Raw genomic sequence first — 24,720 nt, 5'->3', positions numbered from 1 at the left:
CCTCCTGTATGTCATCAGCCGCTGCCAGCAAGTCCTCATCAGGGCTATCCTTACAGATGTTATGCCAGGCATCAGGACAATCTCTGTGGGGGTGACCGATCCGACCGCACAGGTTACACCTAATGCTTTGGCATGTGGCACTCACGTGGCCCATTTCATTACATAGGCTACACTTTACCATGGAGCATACACTGGCCACATGGCCGGCCTTCCCACACTTGAAGCACCGGCGAGGCTGACCCGCATAGAAGCAGATCCCTTTTTCTCGGCCTATAAAGAACGAATTGGGCAGATGTTGGGTTATGTTGTTCTGCTGACGCAACTTCACCAGGACCCTCCACCCACCGGTCCAGACCCCGTCTTCATCCCTGTTCTTACTAAGATCGGACATGAGGTCACAATGCCTCCTGAGCCAGATGACAATGTCCTGAGGGGGAACGGCTTCATTCCAAAATACAATTGTGACAGAGGCTGTATCTGGCCTAGAGATGGGGATGAAACTGAACTTATCCCAACCTTCCGTATCTCTCAACCTGGTGAGATTGGCCCAGAACCGGTCCAGATCAGACATCAGCTTAAAACTAACATCATACCCCTGGCGGTCAGGAAGGTTTATGACGGCCAGGATATCAGTCGGCACAAAGCCCATCTGGGTACATAGGAGCTCTCGGACCACAAACCTCCTATCCGGCAGATCCTCCTTGGCACCTCCGTGCCTAAACCTGACTACATTCCTCCTCCTGAAAGCCTGGCCTGTATAACTGGAGTTTGATGCAAAAGATGGAGCACCGCGGCTCCAGGCATTCCCTGAGGAGGTACGGCCGGATCCGCCATCTTGGCGTGTTTGTGGGCGCTGTGTGGGCTGCTGAGCACCTGTACCATGTGGTTCTGCTACTGTGCGAGTATCCAGAGGGGGAAAGTCCTGCACACTGGACTGTCCTGTGTCCGCCCCACCATCAACCTCTATGTCTGCAATATCACCAGACTCCAGAGACTGGACTGCAGAGGGGTCTGACGCCATAGATAGTGAAGGATCCCCCCCAGAAACACCTTCCCCTGCTGGGCCGTTATCACATACAGGAATATCCATAATATCAGGCACATTAGTCAGACAATCAGCGGCAGCAGAGTCCTGCACAGCAGAGTCCATATTAGTATTATAGTCAGCGGCAGCAGAGTCCTGCATAGCAGAGTCCATATTACCACTACAGTCAGCGGCAGCAGAGTCCTGCACAACAGAGTCCACAACCTGTAACCCCAAATATGTTACTCCCCCAGTACCTTCAGGTAAGAGTCCATAGTCCTGCTGCAATGACTTGTCTCCTGGGACTTGTGGTGTCTGCACAGCTGCTACTTCATTACCATTAGGCAGGGGTCCATGACCTGGTTGCAAAGTGCTGGTTGCTGGGACTTGTGGTGCCTTGCTGAGAACTGCTGCAGGTTTTTGCTGTTGCTGAACACTGGTCGCTTTCCCGTACAAATTCCCTTCCTTAAAAGGGAAACTTGCTGGCTGCAGAACTGGCTTTACATGGGACTGCTGGCTGCCACCTTGAGAGGGTTCAGACCCAGCTTTAGCACAAGGTGATGGTGACTTCTGGTATTCCTGGAACCGCTGCTGGTTTCTGTATGATTCTCCCACCGGTCCCATTTGCTCCAGTACAGTCTCGGTCTCCCGTACGTTCTCGGCGAGCTCTTTCGCCAGTGCGCTCAGCTTCCTGTCCAGTAACACCAGTTTCTCAGGGCATGCAGACTTTTTTAGATTATACGCACATTCAATCTGTCTCTGCAGATATATTTTACTGGCCTTCAATGTCTCCAGTCGCTTGACCAGTGCTGGTATCTCATCTGCCAGGCGCAGTTCTGGTGCTCGCTCAGTAGCTGTGACAGTCTGTGCATTGTTGGAAAGCTTTGCAGGTTGGTTACCCCCAGTATGGCTTCTGGTTGGTGTAGCCTGTGATTTCTGACATGCTACGGCTGTTGTCACTGCCATGGGCCCACAATGTCCAGACTGGGGACTATGTCCCAGTTTATTTCCAGTGACTGTACTGCTGGTACCTTGAAGCTTCCCCGCTGGTCTCCCTTTGATCTCCTCCACTGCCTTCACTACATTTTTGTAGTTACCGCTTCCAGATCTTGTCCGCTCAGACCGTACCAATACAGACTGCTGCATGTTCTCCTGCATGGTCTGCTTCTCCAGGGATGTTCTCCTCTGTCTGCAGGAGGGTGGGGTGGACTGGACACCTGCAACCTGCAATGGAGTCTGCACAGGCTGCAAAGTTTGCTCCTTACATTCAACCATTTTGCTTGGTTGTTGCACCGTACTACTGCTTGCTTCCGTTACTTCTTCCTTTACAACTTTCTTCCCATCTTGGCTTGCTGCACTAGGACTGCTGACACACTGGACACGATTCCCATTACTGGGGACTTTAGGATTTCCATCCATTTTTTTAGTTGTCTGGGAATTGCTTCCCAGAGAAGGCCTTGGAGCCTGGGCCTTGGCAGGGGAACTTCCCCACCCAGGGCGGCCCCGCCCTGGGCTATCTCCAGACATCAGGAGCCTCAGGAGAGCTACAAAAACACGTCCTCACAGCTAGGAGGTAGTATTATAGTAGTTATATTCTTGTACATAGGAGTAGTATTATAGTAGTTATATTCTTGTACATAGGAGGTAGTATTATAGTAGTTATATTCTTGTACATAGGAGTAGTATTATAGTAGTTATATTCTTGTACATAGGAGCAGTATTATAGTAGTTATATTCTTGTACATAGGAGCAGTATTATAGTAGTTATATTCTTGTACATAGGAGTAGTATTATAGTAGTTATATTCTTGTACATAGGGGGTAGTATTATAGTAGTTATATTCTTGTACATATGAGTAGTATTATAGTAGTTATATTCTTGTACATATGAGTAGTATTATAGTAGTTATATTCTTGTACATAGGAGTAGTATTATAGTAGTTATATTCTTGTACATAGGAGTAGTATTATAGTAGTTATATTCTTGTACATAGGAGTAGTATTATAGTAGTTATATTCTTGTACATAGGAGCAGTATTATAGTAGTTATATTCTTGTACATAGGGGGCAGTATTATAGTAGTTATATTCTTGTACATAGGAGTAGTATTATAGTAGTTATATTCTTGTACATAGGGGGCAGTATTATAGTAGTTACATTCTTGTACATAGGAGCAGTATTATAGTAGTTATATTCTTGTACATAGGGGTAGTATTATAGTAGTTATATTGTACATAGGAGCAGTATTATAGTAGTTATATTCTTGTATATAGGAGGCAGTATTATAGTAGTTATATTCTTGTACATAGGAGGCAGTATTATAGTAGTTATATTCTTGTACATAGGAGGTAGTATTATAGTAGTTATATTCTTATACATAGGAGTAGTATTATAGTAGTTATATTCTTGTACATAGGAGGTAGTATTATAGTAGTTATATTCTTGTACATAGGAGTAGTATTATAGTAGTTATATTCTTGTACATAGGGGGCAGTATTATAGTAGTTATATTCTTGTACATAGGAGTAGTATTATAGTAGTTATATTCTTGTACATAGGAGTAGTATAGTAGTTATATTCTTGTACATAGGAGCAGTATTATAGTAGTTATATTCTTGTACATAGGAGTAGTATAGTAGTTATATTCTTGTACATAGGAGTAGTATTATAGTAGTTATATTCTTGTACATAGGGGGTAGTATTATAGTAGTTATATTGTACATATGAGTAGTATTATAGTAGTTATATTCTTGTACATATGAGTAGTATTATAGTAGTTATATTCTTGTACATAGGAGTAGTATTATAGTAGTTATATTCTTGTACATAGGAGCAGTATTATAGTAGTTATATTCTTGTACATAGGAGCAGTATTATAGTAGTTATATTCTTGTACATAGGGGGCAGTGTTATAGTAGTTATATTCTTGTACATAGGAGTAGTATTATAGTAGTTATATTCTTGTACATAGGGGGCAGTATTATAGTAGTTACATTCTTGTACATAGGAGCAGTATTATAGTAGTTATATTCTTGTACATAGGGGCAGTATTATAGTAGTTATATTCTTGTACATAGGAGCAGTATTATAGTAGTTATATTCTTGTACATAGGAGCAGTATTATAGTAGTTATATTCTTGTACATAGGGGTAGTATTATAGTAGTTATATTCTTGTACATAGGAGTAGTATTATAGTAGTTATATTCTTTTACATAGGGGGCAGTATTATAGTAGTTATATTCTTGTTCATAGGAGTAGTATTATAGTAGTTATATTCTTGTACATAGGAGTAGTATTATAGTAGTTATATTCTTGTACATAGGGGGCAGTATTATAGTAGTTAGATCCTGGGACATAGAGAGCAGTATTATAGTATGTTGAAGTATTACAGTATTTAGAATTTTGCTTCAAATTATTATAATTTTCCCACAGCAATGTGCTTGTTGCAGCTGTCACATCTCCCCCCCTTCCTGTTGGCAGTATTAGAGCATTATTCAGCAGGGGGCAGCAATGAGCAATGTACTAAGCTCATGTAAGGTTAAATGAGACCATATTATTAGGGCCACACAAAGCTGCCCTAAGGCGGTAAAATACAGCAGACGTGATATACAGCATTGGGAGCAATGAATGTGTCGTCATGTGACACAGAAGTGCCAAATATTTCACGCAGTGCTCTGAGCTATACACATCTCAAGAGTCAACTTATCTTTGCCTGTCGTTAATGAGATCAAATCCCAGAAAGGTGAATTGATTTTAAAATGCTGAAATTAATTAAAAGAGCGTCTGGTTATTAATATTGCATGAATAATTGAATTATCAGAGCCGGATTACACCTGCTTTACTGGAAAACGCTGACATTTGTAAGGTTTATAGCCGACCCGTCACCAGCAATGAGGATTCTTATACATCAGCTCATCATGACAGAGTCAGATACAGATACATGTCTGGCCCATCGCTACTAAAATGTGTCCCTATACAGGTTATTGTTCCCTGTTATCAGCCATTTGAGGCTACTTGGAAACTGTAATGTTCTTGAGCCTATTACATTAAGTCCCCAATATCACTTTTATATCACATATGCCCAGTGCTGAGGATATGGAGAAAACCATCCATATAACCCCAACCTATAGAAGCGGAGGAAACCAACTACACCAAATCCCACACAGGGCCCATAGAGTATATCACTCATATTCAACGTATCTGTCAATAATCTTTCCATCTGTTCATCATTTTCCAATTTTGTAATATCTATTAGTGAATCAGACTGTCATTTATTCAATTAGAAATATCTATCGATCTATCTATCTATCTATCTATCTATCTATCTATCTATCTACAGTATCTATCTATCTATCTATCTATCTATCTATCTATCTATCTATCTATCTATCTATCCATCCATCCATCCATCCATCCATCCATCCATCCATCCATCCATCCATCCATCCATCCATCCATCCTATATACCTCACTTCTATCCTTCTATTTCTTATCTATGTTACTCTAGGATCACCCCTATGTTGGGGTTTCCATTCTTTGGCTCCACTTGGGGACTATCAGCAAGTAACGCATGTGCTTCTATGTATCTATGAGCACTTACAGCATTCTATTATCTTATCATTTTGTGTAATTAATCATCTATGTATCTCATCTATCTATCTATCTATCTATCTATCTATCTATCTATCTATCTATCTATCTATCTATCTATCTATCTATCTACAGTATCTATCTATCTATCTATCTATCTATCTATCTATCTATCTATTATCTATCTAACTATCTACAGTATCTATCTATCTATCTATCTATCTATCTATCTATCTATCTATCTATCTATCTATCTATCTATCTATCTATCTATCTACAGTATCTATCTATCTATCTATCTATCTATCTATCTATCTATCTATCTATCTATCTATCTATCATCTATCTATCATCTATCTATCATCTATCTATCTATCTATCTATCTATCTATCTATCTATCTATCTATCTATCTGGATCTATCTATCTATCTATCTATCTATCTATCTATCTATCTATCTATAGTATCTATCTATCTATCTATCTATCTATCTATCTATCTATCTATCTATCTATCTATCGTATCTATCTATCTATCTATCTATCTATCTATCTATCTATCTATCTATCTATCTATCTATCTATCTATCTATCTATCTATCTATCTCCTATCTACCTCTTATCTATCATCTAACTATCTATCTATCTATCTATCTATCTATCTATCTATCTCCTATCTACCTCCTATCTATCAATCAATCAATCTATCCATCCATCCATCCTATATACCTCACTCCTATCCTTCTACCTCTTATCTATGTTACTCTAGGATCACCCCTATGTTGGGGTTTCCATTCTTTGGCTCCACTTGGGGACCCCAAAAATGGAAACCCAATTTGCTTAAAAAGCAGTTACCCACAGACCCCATAGACTATAATTTGGTCTGCTGGGTTTCCACCTGAAGAAGGAGGAGAGAAAAGTCCTTCTTGTATTATTCTAATGGAATGGTGCACAGAATCCCCGAATGTGATCACGTGCAGATGTGCGCCTTATATGCCTCTATCTATCTATAATAAGTGAATTGAAATAAGTCTTTGACAAATTTCCATCGTTGCTGAATGTTGATGGCCAAAATGTATTCTGCGTCCTGTTACGTACCCCGTTCATACTGCAGATACACTAATACACCATGAGACCAGTCCCTGAGTCTGAATCCCTCTTCTCCAGCGATTCTTAGATTTGGGGGACACAGACCGCTCATATAGAGCTCTAGAACCTCTATCAGTCTCTCTAACAATCCTCCAGTCTAATAGACAGTAGAAAGTTGTGGTGACGGGGCCCCTTGATCTGCTGGGCCCCTGTACAGTTGCACCGATGGCGTGTGCGCCCCTGCTACAAGTACAAGATGATTGAATATTTAAAGGGAAAGCGGACACTGAGCCCTTCATGTGTCTCCATGTGCCCAGGAGCATCTTCAGTTAATCCATACCCCCCTCCTCATGTGCTCTGTAGTAGAGTTACACGGCGGCGGGCGAGCATCCTAGGACTGGCAGACTGTAATAGTGAGAAGGCAACATGACACAGTGGTGAAGAGGAGGATATGAGGGAGCAGGGAGGAGCCGCGCAGAAGGAGCTTTGTCTGCTCCAATCACTTCCATGTGCACACCAGGCTTGTTAGTGTCACTCCGGATCCTAAGCTAAGCATCTGTCCAGGGCTCACTCTGCTGGTCCAGGAGCCAAGGGGCAGCACTGCCCTATACCGGGGGCTGGAAGTGCTGCCCACCTGCCTGCGGACTGCTCTCCTGCCATCCCTACACTGGCACTGTTTGGGCACAGTTTTATACCTCTCGCCTGGAGGCTGAATTCTGCTCTTGGCACTTGTGTGTGATCAGCTGAGGATGAGACTATCCCCACTCTTGGATGTGTCTGGAGGAGAGTAACTTTCTCCTACACCCACAAGCTGGAGAAGTGCGGAGACGATGTGATCACCCCCTGAGTCATGGGCAGGATCATGGCACCCGGCTCCTGCTATCTCTGCCTGGGCTGTAGATGAAGAGAGCTGACCCTTCTCACCAGTAAGTTATTGAACTCTGCGCTTACTACTTGGCTTATTCTTTGCTGCACCTTCTGGCAACTTTGTTTTAAAAAAAAGACTGAAAAGTTGTTACATTGTTTCCACTTGATGGAATTTCATTTGTGATTGTGGAACAGAAGAGGTTAAGGGGTCGGTCAAGTAGATTTCTGATGGCATATTGTCATGGACATGTCGCAGGTTGGCACAGGCTGGAACCTTATGAGCAACTTTAACATTATTTCGATGACTACATCTCTTACAAATGTACAGGTTACAGCTGAGTTTATAGCTAGATGGGTCAGGAAGTGAAAGACTAAGTGCTCACTCGCTGCTTAGGGACTATCCATAGATAAATCCAGAAATACATCAATATATATATATATATATATATATATATATATATATATATATATATATATTTATATCTATAGATCCATCTCTAACTATATCTATATCTAGAAACATATATTTATAGATATAGCCATAGATATATCTATGGATAAAAGTATAGCTATATCTATGATAAAGGTATATATCTATAGATATATCTGTAGTTTATAATCAGGACTGCTATACCACAATCTACAGTTCATGTAAGGCCATTTATAAAGCAAAGTAGCAGGTTTATCCGATGCAGCAGAGTTGAGTTTGCCATTTGCTGTATGCCTTTACATATTGCTCCATACAACTACTGCCCTAGACTGCTAAATGGCAAATTCAGCTCCGCTACACCGTAAGAATGATCTATGTGATCTCAATGACTTGTGCTGGAAGGGATAGCAGAGTCAGGTGCTGGAAGCAGCTGTTCCTTCCACAGTCTGATGAAATGGACAGGCGGCTTCCAGGACAGATGACCTCCCGCCGTCGCCGCTTCTCTCCGTGCCCACAAGGAAAGTGCCTCCAGGATCCCTTTCATTATCCCTTTATAGATCCGCCTGTGTCTCTAGTGGATGAAGCAGAGCTGTGCTCAGCTGGATGAGTGGAGTCAGATGGCGCAGGGACAGGGGCGCTCGCTCTTGGCTTGATGCGCTCTTACGGGTGTATTGTGATGTGCGCTGTGCCTATGGAGCCAGGTGGAGTGCGGGGGACAGCTGCTTGTGGGGTGTCAGACTCTTATCTCGCCTCTTTGATATTTGCTGGAGACGCACATCTGTGCAGAGTTTCTAGGTCCTCCTCATTCTGGCGAGGCTTTCATCTATTCATCTAGATACTCTGGTTCTCTTCTTCAGTCTAAGAACGTTCCGAAGGGTTAATTGGCCTTCTATGTAATTGGCCTTAGTGGGCGTCTAATGTATAGAAAGTAGATGATGAGCCCCATTGGGGACAGGGACTGATGTACTGCACAACTGAGTATGTTGGTGCTATATAAAGACTGGATCATTATCTATCTATCTATCTATCTATCTATCTATCTATCTATCTATCTATCTATCTATCATCTCCTATCTATCTATCTATCTATCTATCTATCTATCTATCTATCTATCTATCTATCTATCCTCTATCTATCTCCTATCTATCTATCTATCTATCTATCTATCTATCTATCTATCTATCTATCTATCTATCTATCTCCTATCTATCTATCTATCTATCTATCTATCTATCTATCTATCTTCTATCTATCTCCTATCTATCTATCTATCTATCTATCTATCTATCTATCTATCTATCGATCCAGCCATCCATTTGTCATCTATCTATCTATCGATCCAGCCATTTGTCATTGATCGATCGATCTATCTATCTATACTACAGCACGTAGTATTTTGGTCGCTGTCCACTATTTAGTGCTGAAAAGAGATTTTGCTTCATTTTTATGTTGCATTGGCAAAGAACTTTCTCTCCAACAAAAAAACCTCTCCATATATCCATCCAGAGAGACAAGAAACAATGTAAAAGTAACTTATGTGTAGTTATATAATATGTATCTTAATATATATATACGTATTTGGATAGATAGATAGATAGATAGATAGATAGAAGATAGATAGGAGATAGATAGATAGATAGATAGATAATAGATAGATAGATAGATAGATAGATAGATAGATAGATAGGAGATAGATAGATAGGAGATAGATAGATAGATAGGAGATAGATAGATAGATAGATAGATAGATAGATAGATAGATAGGAGATAGATAGATAGGAGTTAGTTACTTACAAATACTGTAATGTATATACATGTAGCATAGCTGAGTTTGTTATTTATCACATATCCTTACAGTAATTCAGTGACTTATCCGGCTCCATATTAGATCTATTCAGCAGCACCTGTCACAGTCGAGCTCCGTCTGGATGTAGCAGAGCTGAGATTGTCGCTCCTCTCTTAGGGCCTGTCTGTGCTAATGACTAATTACTAAACCTTAGGACCTTTCCCCGCAGTCACATGACTGAGGTTCTGCGTCCTGTAACGCATCCACATAAGTAACCCAATGGTCTCATAGCAACACTTTGTGATATTTTGTGGCGCGCGGAGGACAAAGTTGTGTGCACTGCGCCAGCATTGATTTTCTCAGGTACAAACACTGATTATGACGGATTATTTCATAAGCCTACACGGTAGCTCGCAGGATTTAATAATTAGATCAGATGGGTGTAATGATAGATTAATGGCTGCAATTAGCGGCCTGATTACACATAATTAATATTTCTTAATGCCGGGCTCAGAATGGATGAGTCAATATGGCAACATATTGTATTACTGCGCACTGATCTGTTTATGTGGGGATTATTTACCATACTGATATGGATGTAGCAGAGCTGAGTATGTCAGGCTTACGCCGCAGATATACCTATAGGCCTATAGAACATCCTCACACAATGAGACAAACTCAGCTCAGCATTGTCTAACACAGTCAGCACTGCTAGATCTGCCAAACTCATCCCTGCTAAACAAACATTAACAGGTCTATAAAAATAGTAAGAAATAGGATTCATGAATTATTTATGATATAGGTCTATCAATGGAATGTACATTGGATGTAGCAGAGCTGATGTTGTCACATACACCTCTGAGTCAAGATTTAGCATTAGGTGTAGCCTATAGTAAAGGAGATTATACTACAGTCCTATATAGTCATCTATGGGGACTTATTCCAGCTATGTCTTCAGCACTGCTACATCTGACAAACTCATCTCTGCTAAATAAACATGTAGATGTCTCCAGATTCCATATAGTTACACGTATTACTAATTGTTACTGTATTATTGATGTCAAAACCATAGAATAAAGGGACCAGTGGCAAATATATAGGTATAGTAAAGGATGTAGCAGAGCTGACATTGTCATCTTATACTTCTAAGTAATACTTTGCACTAGGCATAACCTATAGCACAGAGGACATAACATATAGAGGCATAACCTATAGCATATTTGCAGTCTTATATCATCCCACTCTATAATATCACCCAATACTGCCGAATAACAAACTCATTCCAGCTATATCGTTAATGGAAAATATACAGATACAGTAAGGGATATAGCAGAGCTGACATTGTCATCCTACACCGAGTAACAATTCAGTACTAGGCATAAAAGGTTATATAGGTCTTATATAGTCCTGCAATGTGTGATCACCCAAACCTGCCGAATAACAAACTCAGCTCATCTATATCAGCACTGCTACATCTGACAAGCTGATCATCGCCACATAAATGTGCAGATTCCCCAAAGATTAACACAAGACATTGATAATCCACGTCACATAGTGACATCTTGTGGCAAGTGTCCAAGATGATATATCGATGTAGCAGAGCTGACTTGGTGATCTCATGGTTGCTTTTGCACGTAACCTCTTATGTTGCACGGCTTACGGTTTAAGGGAAACCGAGTGATCGTACAGGAATATGGCCACGTCTTGTGACAAATACAAACCCAGGACTGGCACACGTGACAAACTCAGCTCTGCTGCACCCGTAGGTGGTTTTAATGCACAGACCGGTGTTCTCATGCCTATTACTACAGGTAAACGCGCGGGCCGGAGCGGCGGCCTCATTATTACGATGAGAATGGCTTTTATTCCGGTGGAGTATAATGGGAGGCATGGCATTGGAAAGGTCACTCCATATTCATTTTCCTACGTGACACGGCGCCGCGCTCATTTCGCAGATGTGGGGCGATTTATATTTAGACGCGGATTCTCTCTCTGTGTGCGTTGTTTGTCTCTAGGAAAAAAAAAAAATGAAGGTATCGCCTGATTGATGTGATCCAAGTGTCTGAATGGACGAGGCGGCGCAAAATACACTCCGCGTCCTTGAGTGTGCCGTCACTGCCCCAGCCGTATGGGAATACAGCCGGATGTGTCCTATGTTCTAAGGGAAACTGCCCCTGCATGGGGTAAGATCTGCCGTCACTGCCCCAGCCGTATGGGAATACAGCCGGATGTGTCCTATGTTCTAAGAGAAACTGCCCCTGCATGGGGTAAGATCTGCCGTCACTGACCTAGCCCTATGGGAATACAGCCGGATAGGTCTTATGGGAAACTGCCCCTACATGGGGTAAAATAACCCTTACTGCCCCAGCCATATGGGAATACTGACGGATATGTCCTGTGTCTAAGGGAAACTGCCCCTGGATGGGGTAAGATCTGCCGTCACTGACCTAGCCGTATGGGAATACAGCCGGATATGTCTTATGGGAAACTGACCCTACATGGGGTAAAATAACCCTTACTGCCCCAGCCGTATGGGAATACTGACGGATATGTCCTTTGTCTAAGGGAAACTGCCCCTGGATGGGGTAAGATCTGCCGTCACTGCCCTAAGTGTATGGGAATACAGACGTATGTGTTGTATGGGAAACTGCCCCTATATGGGGCAAAATTAGCCATTACTACTCCAACGGTATGGGAATACTACTAGATTTGTCCTATATTCTAAGGGAAACTGCCCCTGGATGGGGTAAGATCTGTCGTCACTGCCCCAGCCGGAAATACTGACGGATATGTCCTATGGGAAACTGCCCCTAAATGGGGCAAAATTAGCCGTCACTGCCCCAGCTGTATGGGAATACAGATGGATGTGTTTTATGGGAAACTGCCCCTACATGGGGCAAAAGTAGCCATTACTGCTCCAGTGGGTGGAGAATACAGCCTGATATGTCCTATATTCTAAGGGAAATTGCCCCTGGATGGGGGAAGATCTGCCGTCACTGCCCTATCCATATGGGAATACAGACGGATATGTCCTATGGGAAACTGCCCCAAATAGGGCAAAATTCGCCGTCACTTCCCCAGCTGTATGGGAATATAGCTGGATATTTCCAATGTTCTATGAGAAACTGCCCTTAGCTGGGGCAATATTAGCCCTCACTGACGTAGCCATATGGGAATACAGCCAGGTATGTTCTATGGGAAGCTGCCCCCATGGTGGAATCAGAACATCACGTGACCTTGTAGGTCATTTCTTCTATTTCCATATCTCCCCCCCCCCAGACTTTAGAGTTTCTTGTTTCTTTCTTAGGGTCGTGCTGAGAACTTTCTTTTTTATTCTCCTCGCCGTCAGTAGTTTATTTGCCCCCTCGCGGTGTCACATACATGGAGGGGTCAGAAGGCCGAGACCATATAGAAGAAAATGTGCTCATGTAAGGCCGATGTGAAGATGATGCATCTCCTGGAATGAGGGCTGGGGCACAGCTGGTCGTCTGACTGTATCGTCTATCAGCGAGACACTACACAACCAAGGATGGATGTAGCAGAGGTGAACGCGTCATTTAACTCTTTGGCTGCAGTCTACGTGCTCAATGATGGAAGGAAGGCCAAATGTAGTCCTTGTACAATCACAATGTGGTGTCAGGAGCAGGCGTGCCGGATGACAAACTCAGCTCCTCTACATCGTCTAGTGATAGATTTCATAGAATAGAGTCAGTCAGGTGCACGGCTGCTTATATGACTGTATGGTCTATCAGCCAGCTCAATGTAGATCAAATGCAGATGTAGCAGAGGTGAATGTGTCATCTATCTATCTAGATAACTAAACTACATTGGGATCCTATGTGCCAAACGACAAACTCATTTCTACTACGTCTGTAAGGCAAAGTATTGTACAATATGGAGCCGGGCGCAGCGAGACATCTAGGCCTTCATGGACGTAGACTGAGGATACTGTAGATGTAGCAGAGGTGAATTTGCCATTTAACCATTTGAGATTGACCTTTTCTGTAAGTTTCTTGCCATCCACATATAACATAATGGGGGGATTCATAATGACATGTCCCTGTGCCAGCAGGGGGCGCATTTCTATCACGGGGAGGCGGCAAAAATCTACGCCAGCTCCTTGTGGCCACACCCACTTTCGGAAAAGAGGAGCAGCAGAGCTGAATTTGTCCTTTATAGTTTTATCGTATATGTTATAAAGCAGTGATACATGTGCTGTGCCCATGACAAACCCGCCCCGCTCCTAGGATCAATGGATATGTATTATAATGCTCTAATAGACTGCAAAGGGAAAGAATTTGATGGTTAAAGGCCGACAATGGGGCAAGGACAGATGTAGCAGAGTTAAAGGTGTTACCTGCTTCCTTTCAGTTACGATTATTAACCTATGACCCCATAATAAAACCCCACACACTATTGTAGACAAACACGGCTCTGCTATTCTGCGTCTCGAGTGAATAGCGGAGAATGTTCAAGGATACGCTGGGTGTAGTCCGCCCTCGGCCTGTATTGTGCCGGGTATTTATAGACGTGATTGAGAAAAATATTAAACCTATTAAAAATCTCTCCCCCATTGTGTGTGGGCCGCATTGTCCTCCCTCCGCTCCACAACCGGGGACGAGAATGGAATTTTTTTTCTCTCCTCTTAATCCATGAACAGAGGATTCTGCGGATAAATGAGAATATAATATAGCGTAGGTCGGGGCTTAGTATAGGCCTCACTAGTCCATATGGCACGCGGGGCTTGGCCCAAGTGTTTGATGCCAGGCAGGGATGACTGGTAGACGTTGCACTTCACATCAGATCCCGTCGTCCACCATCCCAGTAAGGCCGCGTACGGCCCATATTACATATATACTCTCCCTAGAAGCACGTATAGTAAGTCTCCATATGTCTATAGGCGCCTACGGCCTAATAGTATCACTCACGGACATTGGGGAAAGTTTATCAAAACTGGCGCATGGGGAAAGTGGAGCAGTCGCCTCTGGCATCCAATCAAATTACTTCATTCATCTTCTAAGAGATCTTACATCAGAGAGAGACGCAATCTGATTGGTTGTTATGGACACGCGGCGATATAAACCTTAGGTCAATGATGTTTCCATCCGACGACTCCCATCATGCAGAATACCGCCATCATGGACACCGATAGAAAATCCTACAAATAAATAAATAAATATATATATATATATATATATATATATAAATAAACAGGAATTTTTCACATTTTTCCATTTACACGGCACCTGATAGCGGCAGAATCTGCAGCGAGTATATTCCTATTACTGTGCACTCATTATATGGGGGGGGCGCGACTATGCCGAAAGCCCCTACATGGTAATTAAATATACAAATCCAATAAGAAATTATCCATATTTACACCACAAGTTTATTGTTATATTGACTGAGTTAATGAAGTGAATTCATCGAACGTGCGGCTCATTTTAATTTGGCCGGCGCTCGGATACTGCTGATCGGGCAGATTAGTCTGATGTCACTTCGGGAGATTTTTTTTAAGCGCGGCTCCGGATCTTTCTTCTTGCATTTTAATCAGTATTTTAATGTGCTATTTAATTACATACGGAGGTATTGATCGCGAGATGATGAAGGGTTAAACCGGTCAGGGCGCTGCTGATACAGCACTGCGAGGGGCGCTCCGTGCTGCATTGAGGCGGGTGATAGCCGCTAGGGCTCTGGTCACATCTGTCAGGAGCCGCCTATGCAGATTCTGTCATATTAGTAAATATCAGCATGACGGACCCCATAATAAGTCGGCCGGGTCCATCGGGAGCCCCTGGTATCAGTCTCGTGACGGATCCGACACCGCATCATGGTTTATAATGTAAATTACAAAGTAAATGTGAACACAGCCTGACAAAGAAATATGATGTTTTAATGAACCACCATATTTTTTTTAATCTATATTTTCAAAAAGTTCTATATCTTGTAATTTTCACTCTGACCCCTAAGCCTAATACTAGACTAACACTTGCCAATTCTCAAGGGGTTTTCTTTGCAGCCGTCACTTCATTTCCATCACAGATTGTATACAATAGAAGATAACACCACTGAGCCATCATTACATCACCACTGACAATAGATGATGTCACAGCTTAGCTCCTCCCCTTCCCTGCACAAGGCGGGTCTGCAGAACTCTCCCATAGCCCTCAATGAGTCGGCGCCAGGCTACTGCTGCCTATGCCTTGCCGCTCGTGTGGATAGTGCTTGGCTTCCAGTATGGTCTCCTTAAAGGGATATTCCACAAGGACATCAAGGAATTGCTTACACCAATGGTACATGGTAAATGGGGGCCCCATTACATATATAGCATTGGGGCCCAGGACGTGAGAGTTACTCCCCTGTCTGGAATCTTCCTGCGGGTCCCATACACCAGCGCCCACTATAGTTGTATATTCACTGGTGCATCTATAGGGTCTATATATTACGTACTATGGCTTACATAATATATATATATATATATATATATATATATATATATATATATATATATATATATATATATATATTGGAGTAATCTCCGCTACATTACTGTTCTGCCTCGCCGTCTTGCAGATTCCTATTTGCCCTATTATTTTCCAGGCCCTTGTTCAAACAGACTGACAAGTCTGAAATCAGCTGCGGCTACCGAGGCTCAGGAGAGGCGGCCATAGAGCCCGAGAGCTGTACAGCTGTCACTGTTGTAATTTCAGAGACACCCTTTGAAATCACCTTAGGCAATTCTTCCGCCTGTGGCTTTATCGATCCAGGCTGGCGCATCACAAGGCAAACACATATGGTAGAGGCTGCTGTGCTGACAATGGCCACCAGAGGGAGCAAAGAGGGAGACCTTTCCTATACGGTCATGTAATAATAATCCTAATAATATAACATAATATAATATAATATAATATAACATAATATCATGTATAATACTATATGTTACATTTTATATTATTTATTCATTCACGGTAGAAATTTTATAGCCATTCCTAAATTATAGCTATTTATATATTGAATATTCAGGATAAATGCCCCTCCGTAGGTTCACTTTAAACAAATCTATACAGAGGTAAATGCCATTAGCTTGGTTGTCTATATGCTATGGATTCCTCTAGAGAAAAGCGTTGCAGAGGAGGCCGGCAGCCGCTCATCTCTAACCTCTATTGCAATGGCAAGTATGACGGGTCGATGGTTGACAGTAATTTGGCGCTTGACATCTCTCCGAAACGTCTGGTTACCTCCCAGGGGTGTACACAGATATAACAGGACCTCATAGCCAAATCTCAAATAGGTTCCACCCCAATGGGAGCCAAATCTATTTTTTAATTTAATAATAATATATATAAAATAGGGACTGACTTTGCTGTTTTTCTTTTGTCTTGGAAAAGTCACATTTTTTGCAAAAGTTGTCTTCCTGTGCAAAAAACAAACTGCAACTTTTTCGCCACCGTGAGGGGGGAGGGGGGTTGCGGGCGTCAGATTTGTGGGCATTTGCTCCAATTTAATGGCATAAATGATACCTGAAGTCATCTCCAGCTATGAGCCGGTGTCCCTGGCAGAAGGTGCGCATACAGCTATTATGATATTTGTCTGCCTATAGCCACCACTAGGGGGAGCTAACTTGTACAGCTAGCATTACAACCTATTAAAGGATCGGCCCATATAGAACATTCAGCATCTACACTCAATCAGTCGTAATTGTCAGATGACCAAACGGGGGTCCTGACTGAGTCCCCGGTGTGCGTGCAGGACCGCTACAATTCACTTCTATGGGACTGGCAAAGCAATGTACTTCACTATCCTTATCCGTTCCATAAAAGTGAATGGAGTGGTGGTCTTAATGGTTCCATTCACATGGCATAGGATATCAGAGACCCTTGTTCTTATGATTATTGGGGGTCTATAGAGCTATGCTGCCCCCAAGACTGTTGTGGCCAAGTTTTAGATTGCAGTAAACTAGTTCAGAGGACTAGAATAGGTGTGTGACATGATCAGGACTCGGGCGCCAATTACATGCAGGCTCTGTGTGCACTGTATCTTTAAGGACCCCCCTATATTCTTGGCACGTTACCTCGGACCCTGTGCTATTCTAAGTGTGGGGAGAGAACTATTTCTGCCATGGAGAGCAGTGTCTAATGGACGCCATCCCCACGCAGAGAGCTCCAACATACATTAATGTTAATGGACCATTTTAAGTCAAGGAGAATCAGAAAAGATTTTACTAAGTGTCTGTAGAGCGGCGAAGACGGATCCAGTCATCACACGAGGATCAATGGCGGGCCCGGGGATTGCTGGGAGATGTGGGATTGATATGGCAAGATCAATTACGCTATATGGTTAACACATTGCACTTATAGGGAAGAGAAGTAGAGGATAGATGGACGGATGGATAGATAGATAGATAGATAGATAGATAGGAGATAGATAGATAGATAGACAGGAGATAGATACTGTAGATAGATAGATAGATAGATAGGAGATAGATAGATAGATACTGTAGATAGATAGATAGATAGATAGATAGGAGACAGACAGATAGATAGATAGATAGATAGATAGATAGATAGATAGGGGATAGATAGATAGATAGATAGATATATAGATAGATAGATAGATAGATAGATAGGGGATAGATAGATAGATAGATAGATAGATAGATAGATAGATAGATAGATAGATAGATAATGGATAGATCTAACTATCCATAGTCAGATTTTCTGGTCGCTGTCCAGTAGTCAGTGCTGAAATATATCCTTATCCTCTCAGCGTCAGCAGAAATATACAGGTTCACAAGCCTGTGATATATATACAGAGGCAGCAGGGATGAGTTTGTCATGTGGAAGAAGTCATTGTCATAGCAAGAAGATGTGCAGGATTCATTATTGATCCGTATCTAATGAGTTATTGGTACATGAGATCTATCTATTGCATCTATCTGACCACTATACAGATGTCCGGCTGCTGTCACCCAACAGTGCAGAAAACAGAATGTGCTCGGTTTGGTTGTAAGTCTTATCTCCAATAAAGAATTCTTCAAGTAACTTACACATGGTAATCTTATATAATGAGACTTTAATATGTTCTATGTGTACAGTTATGGGATAAATAGCTAGATATTAAATACATAGAGAGATGGAAGAATAGACAGATAGATAGATAGATAGATAGATAGATAGATAGATAGGAGATAGATAGATAGATAGATAGATAGATAGATAGATAGGAGATAGATAGATAGATAGATAGATAGATAGATAGGAGATAGATAGATAGATAGATAGATAGATAGATAGATAGGAGATAGATAGATAGATAGGAGATAGATAGATAGATAGATAGATAGATAGATAGATAGATAGGAGATAGATAGATAGATAGATAGATAGGAGATAGATAGATAGATAGATAGATAGGAGATAGATAAATAGATAGATAGAACAAAACAGAATAAAAAACAAAGGTCTCCTAGTAAAATCTCTTCTTACACGGTAAAGGGTCTTCAGATTTTTTTGGCCTTCAGTTTTGTCCTGTGTTATATATAATGTGGCAGTGAGAGACCTTGGAGTTTGTACAGTAAGTCAACTCTTGAGCGCCCCTATTTGGCCACGTGAAATATGGCGGTGCTTTCTGTCATTTAGAACAGTCTGATCTTTCCAATGCCCTGCAGGCAGCCAGTGACAAGGTTACCCAGAAGTCACTGTCCGTTGTGCTGCTTCCACATGACAGCCGGGCTTATTGTGCCTGTCACCTGCTATGTCACTTGTCTGACACTCAGGATCTGTCTGGTCACCCACACAAGCTTCATTTATCATTGTCCTTTTTAATCTGCCTAAAATATTATTATTATTATTATTATTATCATTATTTCTTCCTTCTAAATATTATCTAATATATAATCACACCATATATATATACTTATAGTTACAGAGATTCTGTCATGTCCGGGACCTTCATTTACTGTAATAGTATAGTACTCCTCATCGTATCATGGCATCTGTCATTGCCAGTACAGCTGAAGCCCCTCAATTCAGGGCGCTCTACCTAACTGGTGCAACGCAAGGCACTTAAGGACACGCATCCCCTCCCCGGTATGTCCTATAAACCCCTTTAAATAACAGGATTATGCTTACCTGCAGACACCACTAAGGGGAGCTCATGAGTGTACTGCACACTGTCCATTGATTTCCAGTATTCATTGTACTCAGTCAGCTCCCCCTAGTGGTGACTGCAGGCAAAGAGACATTGATCATTCAACTCTCCATCTAGGCAGACATGACAGAGAATATAGATTACAGCACCTTTTTCCTGGCGCCTACAGGATATCCAGCTGTGCCATCGCATCACATGTACAAAGCCATTCTCCTATCTTCCCTCCAAATACAGTAATTACATTGCTTCAAAACAGAGCCGGGAATATTTATTTCAATGAGAATTTTTACTTTTTTTTTCCATTTTATTTCCTTTAGCAAAATTCTCAGCCATTTGATCATCTTCAAAGCAGGAATACGATATAACCCATATGTTAACGTTCTAGACCAAACGCATCAGAACTGCCGAAGAGACCGCGAGAAGAATTTATCTGGGTTCACAGGAGCCCATCTGCCTAAATCCTGGTGTTTACAGACAGATAGCGCAGACCCGGGCGCTGCTTTGTGTTTTATGTTTTGTATCCCTATATAGATCTATACATTTCTATCATCTAACATATTGAGGCGTCATCGTAGATTGTAAGACCTTGAGCAAAGGTCATGGGGTAAATGGGCAATTGCATGGATTAAAGGGGAGCTCCGCTTTTCTAGAAGACATTTTTGGATATTTTTGTAAATGCTTTGCTTATGTTGTGTTGCTTTCTATTATTATCCACTAGCTATACCCGCGACTTCGTCCACAGCCCCCTCACCCCTTGCGTGCTCCACCTGCAATGCCGCCCCGGCCCCCACACCTCTGCCTTGTGGGCACAGTGGGCCCGTCCAACACCAGTGCGCCCATGGCCCCCCACCTTGCGCCCCACCGGTCCACTTCCTCTCCTCTCGCCCCTGGCCCCCCACTATTTTCGCTACCTACTCCACCATTCCCTCGCTCCCTCCTCCCTTCCCAACCTCGGGCCCCCGCTTCCCGTGTGCCGAGGTTACAGGGGTGCATAGGGTTGGGAAACCGTGCAGCGCAGCAGCTGTGGCCATGCACGGCGTGCGGCAGAGGTAGACGGCGGTTTGCAGGAGTTCGGCAGAGATCCGTCCACCCCTTCCAACCCCCGGCGGACTCACCAGTCCACGCTGTTCGCCGGACTCCAGCGATGCCGGCATGTGTGGCTCTCAGTTGCACGATGCCATTTTCTTCATGTCAGTACGTGGCCGGATTGTGGCTCTATAACTCCGCCCCCGCAGTGGCCTGCTCCAATCGGAGCCCTGCGCCTAACGTGGTGACGTCATCTCAGGTCCATCAGCCTACACGGACCGTGAATTCGGTGCATGTAGACGGCCAAAACCGGCAATATACGGGGATTGTGAGGCACCTATGTTCTTTTCCGGGTTCCATTCTAGGTATGTGCGAAAGGATGTGCATTGTGTGCATTGCATTGTGGGAGCTCAGGGGACATTTACCTATTGAGAGATAAGCAACTGGATCACGATTGTGACCTCATACAGGGGCGGAGCTATAGGGGATGTGGAGGTAGCAGTTGCACCTGGACCCTGACGGAATTTGGTGCAGATTTTTTCCGCCTCAATATCTCTTCATTTTCTGCCAGAAAGGGACTAACATATGAATGGCCTATACTAAGGATAGATCATCATCATCAGATTGGTTGTGGTCTGACACCTGGCACCCCTGCCGATCAGTTGTTCTTCCCTGTGCCGATGATGTCATATTCATCGGTCACATGATACAGCAGCAGCTCAGTCCTGTATTAGTGGATGGGGATGAGCCAAGCAGAGTCTCAATGAAATGTATAGGGCTGCGCTCATCTGTCTCTTCAACAGCTGATCTGTGGAGGTCCCGGGTGCTGGACCCGATGAACCCCATTGCGAAAACAAACCCTTCAAAAGGTCCAAATGGACTTCTACCAAATAAGACAATGCTAGTATTAGAAATGGCACATGGTATGTGGGGCCCAGGTGTAACACGGTCCCCTCCGGCACTATTTAAACAGGGACATGGGACCCCCCCCAATATTGTGAATATGGGGATCCCAGCAGTGGTACCCCGACCATCACTAATCACCTATCCTGTGTATAGAGGAGAGAGAGGTATTGTTTAGGGGACAACTCCTTTAAGATCTTCCAAGGAATATAGGACTACCAATTGGTAAAATAGGGACTTCTAACTCCCATCCTTGAATTGTCCCTAGGCCTATCCCAGGATTGCCCCTACACTGAACGTGATAGCCCACTTTGGGGTGGAGTTTTGTAAGCCTCACCCCTTTTCATACTGGGATATGCCCAAATTTTCTAGGATCTTGGCAAATTTGGGAACAATTCCAGAAAACCAAGTTGTTTTTCCCCTCGTCCAGGAGGCACCAGATGAACGACCTCTGATGGTTCCGGTCCTGTTTTTGTAGATCACATGGCGATAGTGACAGCAGAGGGCGCGTAATGTGAATTTAGGGACCTTGAAAGGTGGAAAGCAGCGGGGTGTCAATTAGACCTGAACGCTCAAGGCCGAGTTGTTTGCTTCCATATTATTCTAAGTATAATGCTACCTCTCATATTATACTGCACAGCAATACCTTATACTCTTATAGTCCCAAAAATGTGCCCTGTTTTTTGACCCATCTTGAAACCCAGTGCCACATATGATGAATGTAAAGGATCCGGAAAATACATAATCCTTATATCAGGCGTTACCTGCCCGCTGACTCCATCAATGCTAAAAGACCCTGTTTTTTGAAAAATTGTTGCAAGAGTGGAACCTCAAAGAGGCGGGACTTATAAAGATTTGCATAAATGGGGCTATTTCTAGTCCTTTGAGGTAGCACAAGGGTGAGGCAAAAATTGGGATACACATGTTGCGAGGGAAGTAGATTAACGGATTACGAAATCTTTGACTAAGATGAATATAAGAAAAATGCTTCTTTCCCCACTTCTGCGACTCTATTTCATCCTTTCTCAACTGACCTTTGTTCTGAACTCTCTGCAAGGGGGAGGAGCCAGTAAAGGAAGAAGTAGAGAAGCTGCAGCAGCTAATAGTAGGTATTCTATCTAACCCCAATTAATCTATTCATATCAGCTGAGCATGCAAGTGTATGCGGAATTGGGAGTCTACGTCCCACAGCTATCTACAGTGTATGGCGGCCTTTGTTCCCTTTCATCTGTCCCCTGCTTTTTTACTAACCTACTGAATGTGGGACCGCCAGAATGAAAGCTGTTCCGTACAGGGAGACTACTGCGCCGTGCTGGGGGCAACTTTGCAGAGAGCGGTTTTGGGGTTTTTGCCCCTTGCCAGTGCAGTGCTTTGGAAGAGATCTCTCGATTTGGCTTTGGAAGTTGTACATATACTTAGAGGGGTGTTACCTTCCAATAGATGGCGCTAGAGGTACAATTGAGAACTAATTTACATACTCTTTGCCAAAATTCCTAGGGAAGTGTACACGGCCTGGTCTATTCAATGAGACAGCCCCCTCCCCCCCATGACCCATACTGTACATTGACAAAAACCGCAGCAATGACAATAATGAAACCCAACGACCCAACGTGTTATTATACACAGTTAATAGCACCATCCCCAGCACAGATTCCTCATCTACACCTCTCAATCTCTACGACACGGCAGACACTATTGTACCGTATGATAATAAAACAATATCAGCCAGGAAATTGCAATTGGTATTAAAATTGGAATTTACCCAGTATTTAATTGCTGTGCTCGGGGCGAGCCAGGATTATGCGGCTAATGAGTGTGTGTTCCTTAAATGTCAGGACACCGTTCCCTTCAGTAGAGTGATACAGAAATAATGATATTCCTAATGACAAACACAACACATAGCCATTATTTCTTAGCAGGGGTGGGGGGCAATGTGAGCCGAGACGTCGCATAAGTAGTCCTATTAGTGCAGCAGGGGTTAATGTGACAACTGACAACAGAGGATCGGCTGTTGACCCCCGTAATAGTAAGTGGAGACGATGAAAGGAGATGATATAGGCTTTATACACGGTATCGAGTCCTTAACATGTAATATATCTATGTTTCTATAGTAATATAGGGAAAAATGATCAGTATGGATTTGGGATTGAGCTTTATGGGACCTGTATAAATCTGTATACTGTGAGCTCCCCCTAGTGGTGGCTGTAGGAAGTCAGAAGTCTATTTTTTATTTTTTTTTTAGTAAAAGGGGTTGTCCAGGGATGTTTCATTTATTATTATATCCCCTGATCCAGGGATTGCAGATGATGGGCACAGGGGTTTTGTTCACATCAAAACCCCAGAGTCATGTGATTCAAAGAAGTGCAACACCCCCCCTCTACCTGATTGCCCCACCTCCTCTTCCCCTAATCTCAATCCCTGGATCCGGTATGAAGCCTGCCCAACACAAAGCAATAAACTTAGCAGGAGGCCAATTGGGGTAGGGGGAATTGGTCATGGAAACTTTTTTCAAAAATTATTATTTGGTTGACTTCAGATTTTTTTTTTCCTTAAATTTTTTTAAAAATTTTTAAACAATTTTGGCCAACAAAGTCTACATCGTATGTTGCGAGAACACTATAGATTGTTCTACGACCGCCACAGCATTAACCCCCTCCCGCCCAGCATCCTTGAAGCCGATTCAGCTATTGATAGTAAATCCACGTCTTCTTTCCAAACTGGAATTAACAATTGATCAGCATTGTTAGAGCGGAGCGTGCCGGGATTATTCATTACGGTGATTACATCTTACATCAAGTCAGCGATACCTCCTAAAACGTCGCCGACAATGAAGACCGCTAACTTATTCCGATGTTT

General features: G+C 42.7%; 1 protein-coding gene across 2 annotated transcripts in view; it reads left to right on the top strand.

Moving 5' to 3' along the window:
- Nucleotides 1-7,290: 7,290 nt before the first annotated feature.
- TAFA4 (TAFA chemokine like family member 4) overlaps nt 7,291-24,720 on the top strand; it is a 101,951-nt gene continuing 84,521 nt past the window's right edge. For both annotated transcript variants that reach the window (XM_075287543.1, XM_075287544.1), the window contains exon 1: nt 7,291-7,628. The gene's annotated coding sequence lies outside the window, so the exon portion shown is untranslated. The remainder of the gene's footprint in view (nt 7,629-24,720) is intronic.

This window comes from Leptodactylus fuscus, chromosome 9 (assembly GCF_031893055.1).
Source record: "Leptodactylus fuscus isolate aLepFus1 chromosome 9, aLepFus1.hap2, whole genome shotgun sequence".
Classification (NCBI taxonomy): Eukaryota; Metazoa; Chordata; class Amphibia; order Anura; family Leptodactylidae; genus Leptodactylus; species Leptodactylus fuscus.
The sequence above is the reverse complement of the archived record's forward strand: the minus strand, read 5'-3'. Positions and strand labels throughout refer to the sequence as shown.